The sequence below is a fragment of the Erinaceus europaeus genome, chromosome 9, assembly GCF_950295315.1.
Source record: "Erinaceus europaeus chromosome 9, mEriEur2.1, whole genome shotgun sequence".
In the NCBI taxonomy this organism is placed as follows: Eukaryota; Metazoa; Chordata; class Mammalia; order Eulipotyphla; family Erinaceidae; genus Erinaceus; species Erinaceus europaeus.
In genome coordinates this window covers 8,241,526-8,252,450 of record NC_080170.1, presented here as the reverse complement: position 1 = coordinate 8,252,450, position 10,925 = coordinate 8,241,526, and positions in this window count along the sequence as shown.

Here is a 10,925-nt window from a genome sequence, read left to right as displayed (position 1 = left end):
GACTCAAACAGGTATCTGTAGACCTGGTTCATAGCGCATTATTCACAATGGCTTAAGAATGAGAAGCAATCAAGTATCTATTGTCATATAAAGACTAAACCAAAGTGTTGGATCCATGCAATGGAGTATCATTCATTCAACTTTAAAAAAAATATTTATTTATTCCCTTTTGTTGCCCTTGTTGTTTTATTATTGTAGTTATTGTTGTTGTTATTGATGTCATTGTTGTTGGATAGGACAGAGAGAAATGGAGAGAGGAGGGGAAGACAGAGAGGGAAAGAGAAAGATGCCTGCAGACCTGCTTCACCACTTGTGAAGTGACTCCCCTGCAGATGGGGAGCCGGGGGCTCGAACCGGGATCCTTATTCCGGTCCTTGAGCTTTGCACCACCTGTACTTAACCCGCTGCACTACTCCTGTCTCCCGTATCATTCAACTTTTAAAAAGAAGGGCACTCTGACATACACAACAACATGAATTAAGCTGGAAGACATTATGCTAAAGGAAGTAAGACTCACACTGGATAATTTTTCTAAGCATTAAAAATTAAGGGGCCGGGTGGTGGCACACCTGGTAGAGTGAGCACATGTTACCTGGGTTTAAGCACCTGTAACGGGGAAGCTTCACCAGCACAGAAACAGTGCTGCAGGTGTCTCTACATGTTTCTCTTCCTCTCTAACTCTCTCTGTCTATCCCTCTCTATCCAAAAAAAACTGGCTACCAGGAACGGTGGAGTTATACAGGCACTTAGCCCTAGTAGTAACCCTGGTGGCCAAAAAAAAAAAAAAAAAAAAAACCGTTAGACACAGAATGAGAATAAGGACTAAAACACATCTGTGAAAGTGTGAGCTCAGTCAAATAGAAAATTGAATAAAGGCGCCAGGTGGTAGCACAGTGGGTTAAGCGCACATGGCACAAAGCATAAGGACCGGCATAAGGATCCCGGTTTGAGCCCCCTGGCTCCCCACCTGCAGGGGGGTCACTTCACAGGCAGTGAAGCAGGTCTGCAGGTGTCTGTCTTTCTCTCCCCTTCTCTGTCTTCCCCTCCTCTCTCCATTTCTCTCTGTCCTATCTAGTAAGGACAACATCAATAACAACAATAATAATAACTACAACAACAATAGCAACAAAATGGGGAAAACAGCCTCCAGGAGCAGTGGGTGCGTAGTGCAGGCACGGAGCCCCAGCAGTAACCCTCCGGGTGGGGGGACTGAATAGTAGTGGCTACGTGGATGGGGGAAAAGGGCTGGGTAGTTAAGTTTTAATGGGTATGAGATGATTTTTTTTTAAAGTTCTGGAGCTGGCAAAATAGCTCACTTGGATAATGTGCTGCTTCGTCATGTGCATGACCCAGGTTCAAGCCCAGCCACCACCACAATGAAGAAAGCTTTGGCATACTGTCTCCCTCTCCCTGCCTGTATAAATAAATGAATGAATCAGTAAAGGAAAAAATTAAAAGTTCTGGAGATGAATGGAGAAATGGTAGCACACTGTGACTTGCTTGGTGCTCTGTGATTATACACTTCAGAATAGTTAAAATGGGAAATGTAGTCCTGTGTATATTTTACCACAAGGAAAATTAATTCCACACTTTTTTATTTTAGGGTGCAGAGTTTCTGGAAGCTGAGAAAAATGTTCTATTTACACCCAAAGCAACAGGCAGATGATGGCCCGGCAGGGTGAGCCCATTAGCTAAAGAGAGAGAAAAATCAAGAAGTGAGCACAGGAGGAATGATTCCAAGGAGAATGCTAGACTAGCAGAGGATTAAGAGTGATCTTGGGGGAATAGGGTGGGCGGTAGCGCAGCAGGTTAAGTGCAGGTGGAGCAAAGCACAAGGACTGGAGGAAGGATCTAGGTTCGAGCACCCGGCTTCCCACCTGCAGGGGAGTCGCTTCACAGGCGGTGAAGCAGGTCTGCAGGTGTCTGTCTTTTTCTCCTCCTCTCTGTCTTCCCCTCCTCTCTCCATGTCTCTCTATCCTATCCAATAATTTCGACATCAATAAAAGCAACAATAATAACTACAACAATAAAAAACAAGGGCAACAAAATAAATAAATATTTTAAAATTAAAAAAAAATTAATGCCTCAACTCACCTTTCAATCTTGTTCCTTTTAAGACTCACAATATAAGTACAATTATTTTAAAAATTCGAGAGAAGTTATGAACATTTTCAAAGACTACTCAATCTTTTTTTAATGTTTATTTATTTATTACCTTTTGTTGCACTTGTTGTTTCATCATTGTTATAGTTATTGTTGTTGTTGTTGATGTTGCTATTGTTGGATAGGACAGAGAGAAATGGAGAGAGGAGGGGAAAACAGAGAGGAGGAGAGAAAGACAGTCACCTGCAGACTTGTTTCATGGCTTGTGAAGTGACCTCCCTGCAGGTGGGGAACCCGGGAGGCTCAAACCAGGATCCTTATGCCGGTCCTTGCACTTTGCGCCACCTGCGCTTAACCTGCTGCGCCCGACTCCCAGTCTACTCAGTCTTTAGTCCTATTCTCAATACATTCCCATTGCATGGCCTTCCCTGCCTCAATTCCCATTTTAACCAAGGAACTGGGGCTTGACAAGGAATTCTGGCTAATGAAATAGCACAAGTCTACTAGACAAATATTCTCAGATATTTTGATCTCCAGAGCCCTTTATTCTTACAAATTACTGAGGAAGGCAGAACCACTTCCTGTTCTTAATTTCTCAGTGGTGTACTAGCCTTATCTAACAAACTTAATCTTTGGATACACTTTTTTTTCTTTTTAAAAATTATTTATTCCCTTTTGTTGCCCTTGTTGTTTTATTGTTGTAGTTATTATTGTTGTTGATGATGTCATTGTTGTTAGGACAGAGAGAAATGGAGAGAGAGGAGGGGAAGACAGAGAGGGGAGAGAAAGACAGACACCTGCAGACCTGCTTCCCCGCCTGTGAAGCGACTCCCCTGCAGGTGGGGAGCCCGGGAATCCAAGCAGGATTCTTACGCTGGTCCTTGCGCTTCGCCCCACCTGCGCTTACCCCGCTGTGTTACCGCCCTTCTCCCCTTTGTATACATTTTCTCTGAATTTTTATTTTTTATACCCACCAGGAATATCACCAGGGCTCGGTGCCTGCATGGTGAGCCCACCACTCCTGGCAACCATTTTTTTTCCTTTTTATTAAATGGATAGAGAGAAACTGATACAAAAGGGGGGAATAGAAAGACAGAAAGGATGAGACACCTGTAGGTCTGCTTCACTATGCATGAAGCTTCCCTCCTGCATGTGGGAAGCAGGGGTTCAAACCTAGTCCCAGTGCTTGCTAACATTTACTTTCAACCAGGTACACCACCACCTGACTCTGAAAAAAATCACTGAGAAGGCCAAAGAGCTTTAGTTTGGGTTAGCCATATTTATCATATTAGACATTGAGTGGTAGCTGTATTTTTGTTAAGTTATTAACTGGTTTTAAAATTGCAATAAACTCATATGGGGTCTGAAATCGATGGCAAAATGGGAAGTGTCTTAGATCTTAGATCTGTGGACAGATAGAAATAAACATTGACATAATAATTTAAACCTGCACCTTTTATTTATTTATTTATTTATTTTGAAATGATGGACTAAAACTACACTACCAGACAATAATAGTAAGTGGTAACTCAGAAGAATGAGATGGACTTAAATGAGATGAACTCTAGAAAGAAGAGAGAGACTTTGATCAATTTAATTTTTTCCCCAGCAATGTTATGTTTCTTCATAAACATATATGATATTTACAGCTATAAGTAAAACTTCACTAGTGTTAATCTTCACCCTCCATGTGTGTATATATGTAAGATATATATATATATATATATCTTTTTTTTTTTTTTACCTCCAGGGTTATTGCTGGAGCTTGGTGCCAGCACTATGAATCCACTGCTCCAGGAAGCTTTTTTTTTTTTTTTTTTCAGTTTTTATTGGGTAGGACAGAGAGAAATTGAAAAATTGAGAGAGGAGGGTAAGATAGAGAGAAAGGCAGATACCTGCTGACCTGCTTTGCCACTTGTGAAGGTGGGGAGCTTCTTCTGCAGGTGGGGAGCTGGGGGCTTGAACCTCGATCCTTGCACTTAGTCCTACTATGTGCGCTTAACTGGGTACACCGCAGCCCAGCCTCCGATGTAACAATATTTTAAAATATTGCTCAGGAAAGCCTCACAAAGCACCAAAGAATATATACTGGCAAATTACATTCTTCCAGAGACATAGAGGAAAAAGCCATGCACAGAGCTGTCTCTCACTCCTCCGCCTAGGGGTAGGCTGTGAGGCTCATTATTTTGCCCCTTGCTTTTTTTAAAAATTTTTTTTTGTATTTATTTATTCCCTTTTGTTACCTTTGTTGTTTAATTGTTGTTGTTATTGATGTCGTCATTGTTGGATAGGACAGAGAAATGGAGAGAGGAGGGGAAGACAGAGAGGAGGAGAGAAAGACAGACACCTGCAGACCTGCTTCCCTACCTGTGAAGCAACTCCCCTGCAGGTGGGGAGCCGGGGGCTTGAACCGGGATCCTTATGCCCGGTAGTTGTGTTTTGTACCACTTGCGATTAACCCGCTGCGCTACACCCAAGTCCCTTTTTTTTTTTTTTTAGAAAGTGAGACCAGAACACGGCACTGCCATTTGACGCTGTGCTGGGAACTAAAGGCAGGCCCTCACCCATGCAAGGTCTGTGCTCTGAGGCTGAGCCGCCTCCCAAGTACTGCACCTTGTTTTTCCCACTTATTAATTTTTGAAGCTTATAAAATGCCTCATTATTTTTATTATAAGTACACACTGTCTCTCTGAAAGGATATGCCATTTATTGAAGCAGTTCCTTATTAATAGGCAATCATGTTCCCAACTTTTTTTTATATTTTATTTTATTTTTTTATTTATAAAAAGGAAACACTGACAAAACCATAGGATAAGAAGGGTACAACTCCACACAATTCCCACCACCAGATCTCTGTATCCCATGCCCTCCCCTGATAGCTTTCCTATTCTTTATCCCTCTGGGAGTATGGACCCAGGGTCATTGTGGGTTGCAGAAGGTGGAAGGTCTGGCTTCTGTAATTACTTCCCCACTGAACATGGGCGTTGACAGGTCGATCCATACTCCCAGCCTGCCTCTCTTTCCCTAGTGGGGTAGGGCTCTGGTGGGGTTGTCTGTCCAGGGAAGTCTGTTTGGCATCATGCTGGTATCTGGAACCTGGTGGTTGAAGAAAGAGTTAACATATAAAGCCAAACAAATTGTTGACCAGTCATGAACCTAAGGCTGGAATAGTGCAGATGAATTGGGGGGGAGGAGGAGTCTAAATTACAGCTATAAAGGGCATATGCTGCATGCAGTCAGTCACACTTTTAAGGGTTTCTAATTTTTGTAATATCTTTCATCATTGCCCTGCAGTTATAAGAAATGAAATGGTGGGAGTCAGGCAGTAGCGCAGAGGATTAAGCGCACAGGGTTAAGGGCAGGTTGCACAAAGTGCAAAGACCTACGTAAGGATCCAGGTTTGAGCCCCCCCAGCTCCCCACCTGCAGGGGAGTTGCTTCACAGGCAGCAAAGCAGGTCTGCAGGTATCTGTCTTTCTCTCCCTCTCTCTCTGTCTTCCCCTCCTCTCTTGATTTCTCTCTGTCCTATCCAACAACAATGACATCAATAACAACAATAATAATAACCACAACAATAAAATAAGAACAACAAAAGGGAAAATAAATGAATAAATATTTGTGGAAAAAGAAAAAAATGAAATGGGACTCATATCTAGTAACTGATGGCAGAAACAGACTCCAGGGGCTAGGCGGTGGCACGCCTGGTTGAGCACACATGTTACAGTGCCCAAGGACCCAGGTTCAAGCCCCCGGTCCCCACCTGCAGAGGGAAAGCTTTGAAAGTGGTGAAGCAGGGCTGCAGGTATCTCTCTGTCTCTGTTTCCCTCTACTCTCAATTTCTGACTGTCTATACCCAATAAAATAATTTTAAAAAAAGAAAGACGATGACATCAATAACAACAATAATAATAACTACAACAATAAAATAACAAGGGCAACAAAAGGGAATAAATAAATATTTTTAAAAAATTAAAGAAGCAGGGGCCAGGTTGAGCACACATTACAGTGAGCAAGGACTTGGGTTTGAGCCCCTGGCCCCCACCTGCAGGGGGAAAGCTGGATGTCTCTATCCAAATAAATAAATAAAGATAATTTTAACAGTGATAATATGTCTTAGAGTAACTTACCGAAATCAGGGAGGAAGATCTGAACAAAAAGACTGGGGAGGTGGAGAGCCACGAAGCCCAGAGACCTTCCAGCAGCTCCCGACACCCTCTTCTCCAGAGGGTGAGGAGCTGCTTGGCCCCAGTGGCAGCTGCCTCTGAACCTTCAGGAGTTGTCGGGTTCCTGGGAAAGAGTGATTGGCAGGGTCAGTGCCATCTGCTTTCTCTCCCGCCAGAGGATCTGGGCCAGAGCTGAACTCAAGGGTTCGCCTGTGCTCAGTGCACGTTCATCAAATGCAACAAATGTACCACTTTGGTGGAGCATTTTGGTGGTGGCAGAGGCTGTGCAAGTATAGGGGTAAGAAGCACAGCAGAAATCTGTCTTTTACTCAGTTTTGCTGTGAACGTAATACTGCTCTAAACTCACTTAAAAAGAAAAATTACGGGAGTCAGGCGGTAGCGCAGAGGGTTAAGCGCAGGTGGTGCAAAGCACAAGGACCGGAGGAAGGATCCCAATTCGAGCCCCCAGCTCCCCACCTGCAGGGGAGTCGCTTCACAGGTGGTGAAGCAGGTCTGCAGGTGTCTGTCTTTCTCCCCCCCCTCTGTCTTCCTCTCCTCTCTCCATTTCTCTCTGTCCTATCCAACAATGACAACATCAACAACAACAATAATAACTATAACAACAATAAAACAAGGGCAACAAAAGGGAAATAAATAATTAAAAAAGAAAAAAGAAAAATCAAAAAGGAACCATTTAAAAACTGCTCTAGGGAGTCGGGCTGTAGCGCAGCAGGTTAAGCGCAGGTGGCGCAAAGCACAAGGACTGGCATAAGGATCCCGGTTCGAACCCCGGCTCCCCACCTGCAGGGGAGTTGCTTCACAGGCGGTGAAGCAGGTCTGCAGGTGTCTTTCTCTCCTCCTCTCTGTCTTCCCCTCCTCTCTCCATTTCTCTCTGTCCTATCCAACAACGACAACAACAACAATAATAACTACAACAATAAAACAACAAGGGCAACAAAAGGGAATAAATAAAATAAAAATATAAAAAAAATTAAAAAAAAAAAAACTGCTCTAAAAATAGTTCACCGGGGCCAGGTGGTAGCGCAGTGGGTTAAGTGCACATGTCACAAAGCACATGGACCAGCATTAAGAATCCAGGTTCGAGTCCCCAGCTCCCCATCTACAGGGGGAGTAGCTTCATGAGTGTGAAGCAGGTCTACAGGTGTATGTCTTTCTTGCTCCCCTCTCTGTCTTCCCCTCCTCTCTCCATTTCTCTCTGTCCTATCCAACAACAACAACAATAACAATGACAAATAACAAGGGTAACAAAAGGGAAAAAAAATGCCTCCAGGAGCAGTGGATTCGTAGTGCAGGCACTGAGCCCCAGAGATAACCCTGAGGAAAAAAAAAAAAAGTTCAACATATGTGTTGGCAGGGACTGAACTCAGAACCTCTTGCTTCCAAGTCCAGAGCTTTACCACTGAGCTACCTCCTGGGTTACTAGTCTACTTGTTAGTGTCTTGTATCACAGAATGAATAGTTTTGCAACTACTTAGAGATAAACACTACCTAAAATGCTCCCCAGAGAGAACCAGCAACATGATTCCCTTTTGATGTTTTGCCTCCAGGGATATCACTGAGACTGGGTGCCACACTATGAATCCACTGCTCCTGGAGGCCATTTTTCATTTTTATTGGAGAGGACAGAGAAAAATTGAGAGGGAAAGGCAAGATAGAGAGGGAGAAAGAAAGAAAGAAAGAAAGAAAGAAAGAAAGAAAGGAAGGAAGGAAGGAAGGAAGGAAGGAAGGAAGGAAGGAAGGAAGAAAGGAAAGAAAGAAAAGACACCTGCAGACCTGCGTTAGCACTTCTGAAGTATTCCCTTGCAGGTGCGAGCTTGAACCCGGATCCTTGCTTGGTCCTTGGGCTTAGTACTATGTGCGCTTAATCCAGAGTGTGCCACCAGCCGGCCCCCACGGTTCCCTTTCAACAATATAACTGGGCATACCATATTCTTTCTTGTTATTTATGGGAGGTGGTGGCAAAGAATCATTCCAGCATGTGGGGGTGCCAGAGATCCAACTTGGGGTCTCCGGTATGGAAGCTTTGCACCCTCTAACTGCTGAGCCAGGCCTCAGATAGGAGGAGAGAGGGAGGGAGGAAGGACCAGTCATCACTTTGGTACGTGTGCTGCTGAGGCTCCAACTCAGGACCTCAAGCTTGAGAGTCTAATGCTTTAGCCACTGCGCCACCTCCCGGACCACTCCTTTTTTCTTTTTTTTTTGAGGGGAGAACAGATAGGCTTTTTTGCTTGGCAGGACAGCCGAGAGCCAGTAAGTCTGGTTTCATATCTCACTTCTGCCATGTGCCAGACTAATGCTCTAGCACTAATAAATAAATTATCTACTTATTTATTTATTGCCACCGGTGTTACCGCTGAGGCTTGGTGCCTGCCCTATGAATCGACTGCTCCTGGAGGCTATTCCCCCCCCCCTTTTTGTTGCCTTTGTTGTTTGTTTATTGTTGTGGTGGTTATTGTTGTTGTTATTGCTGTGGTCGTTGTTGGATAGGACTTAACCCACTGCGCTACCATCTGACTCCCCATTTATTATTTTTTTTAGTGACTTAATTTCTCTCGATTATGCCCTCCATTTTGATTAGTGATGGGTCTCACACATGGATGCTCTAGTTGCTTGCTTATTTTTCTTTTTCTAGAAATTTTGTTTATTTATTTATTTATTTAAAAAGATTTTATTTATTTATCAATGAGAAAGATAGGAAGAGAGAGAAAGAACCAGGCGTCACTCTGGCACATGTGCTGCTGGGGATTGAACTCAGGACCTCATGCTTGAGAGTCCAAAGCTTTATCACTGCGCCACTTCCTGGACTACTTGTGATTTATTTTCATGATAGAAAACTACAGTAACAACCTGGCAGGTGCATGTTGGGAGTGGAACTCTGGACCTTCTCACTATGGCACCTCTTTGCCTGCCACCCCGGTTCCTTTCTTCTGCTGTGACCACTGCTCTAGGCTGGACACTGCCCCAGCTTTCAGCCCAGCACCGTGGTCTGGAGACCTGTACCCATGCTTTTCTTGCTGCGGGGAGCCCCTTTCCACACACTCACTGCCTGGCTGCCCCGACCTCAGAGTCTTTTACTTTGGTGCAATACACCAACTACAGTTCCCATCTCTGCTTTGTGTTTTCCCTTCTGTTCTTGTTTTTCAACTTCCATCCTTCTCTTTCTGACTTGTCTCATTTAACATGATTCCTTCAAGCTCCATCCAAGATGAGGTAAAGAAGGTGAAGTCACCATTTTTAATAGCTGAGTAGTATTCCATGGTGTATATAGACCACAACTTGCTCAGCCACTCATCTTGTGGGACATTTGGGTTGCTTCCAGGTTATTACAAATTGTGCTGCTATGAACATAGGTGTACACAAATCTTTTTGGATGGGTATGTTTGGTTCCTTAGGATGTATCCCCAGGAAAAGAATTGCAGGGTCACAGGATAGGTCCATTTCTAGCCTTCTGAGAGTTCTCCAGACTGTTCTCCACAGGGGTTGGACTAATTGACATTCCCACCAGCAGTGCAGGAGGGTTCCTTTGTCCCCACACCTCTCCAACATTTACTACTACTACTTTTTCTGATGTATGACATTCTCACAGGAGTGAAGTGGTATCTCATTATTGTCTTTATTTGCATTTCTCTGACTTGGAGAATTTTCATGTGTTTCTCAACCTTTTGGAGCTCTTCTGTTGTGAATATTATGTTCATATCCTCTCCCCATTTTTGGGTGGGGTCATTTGTTTTCTTGTTGCTGAGTTTGGCAAGCTCTCTCTCTCTATTTTGGTTATTAGCTTTTTGTCTGGTGTATGGCATGTAAAGATCTTCTCCCATTCTGTGAGGGGTCTCTTTGTTTGGTGCTGGGGCTCACATGGGGTGGTTCCAGCCAGGAGGTAAGCTTACCAATTCTCCCTCTTTGTCTCTAAGGGGCTCAAAGATCTAGACAAGAGACATCGGGGAGCATTCTGGTACAAACACTCGATTTATTCAGGGGTGGGCTTGAGTATATATAGAAAGTTAAACAAAGAACATTTTTCAAATATGTCTGAAATTACAGGTTTCTTAAAGGTCAGCTTGCCCCTGTGGTAGGGGGCTGGTATGACAAGAACTGATGCAGATACATAAAGGTCAAGACAATTAGTCTCCTGATGTAGGCATTTAATTACCCAAAGGCATTTGAGAGGAGAAGGTGAGATTAAGAGAAGATAAGCAAGGCTTGATGTAAATTAAGGACATCAAAGAGCACTGTTAGGAGTGTGTGATAGGGTGTGTTCTCCTTTGTGATCAGAAGGTAGGTGAACTTTGAGTAAATGAACCTTAAAGCAGGCAGCCATGTGGCCTGCTGCTAGCAGGGAGAAACTGTGAGATTTCTGTGGGCTTGAGAGTCTAACAAGGGGAGCTGAGTCTGGGAGACTTTTCCCTCTTGGCTCATCTCTATGGAGAGAGGCTAACAAGCGGGGTGTCTTTCCAGACCTCCATCCAAGGATGGGAGAGCTTCCCTAAGCTCTACCACGCTTTCACATAGTCCCACAGTTTGGGTGGTGGTATCTTTTGCTGTGCAGAAGCTTTTTTAATTTTGTGTAGTCGCATTGATTTATTTTCCTATAAATCTTTTCAGAAAGTAAAAGGGCCCCTACCTGCAGGGGGGTCACTTC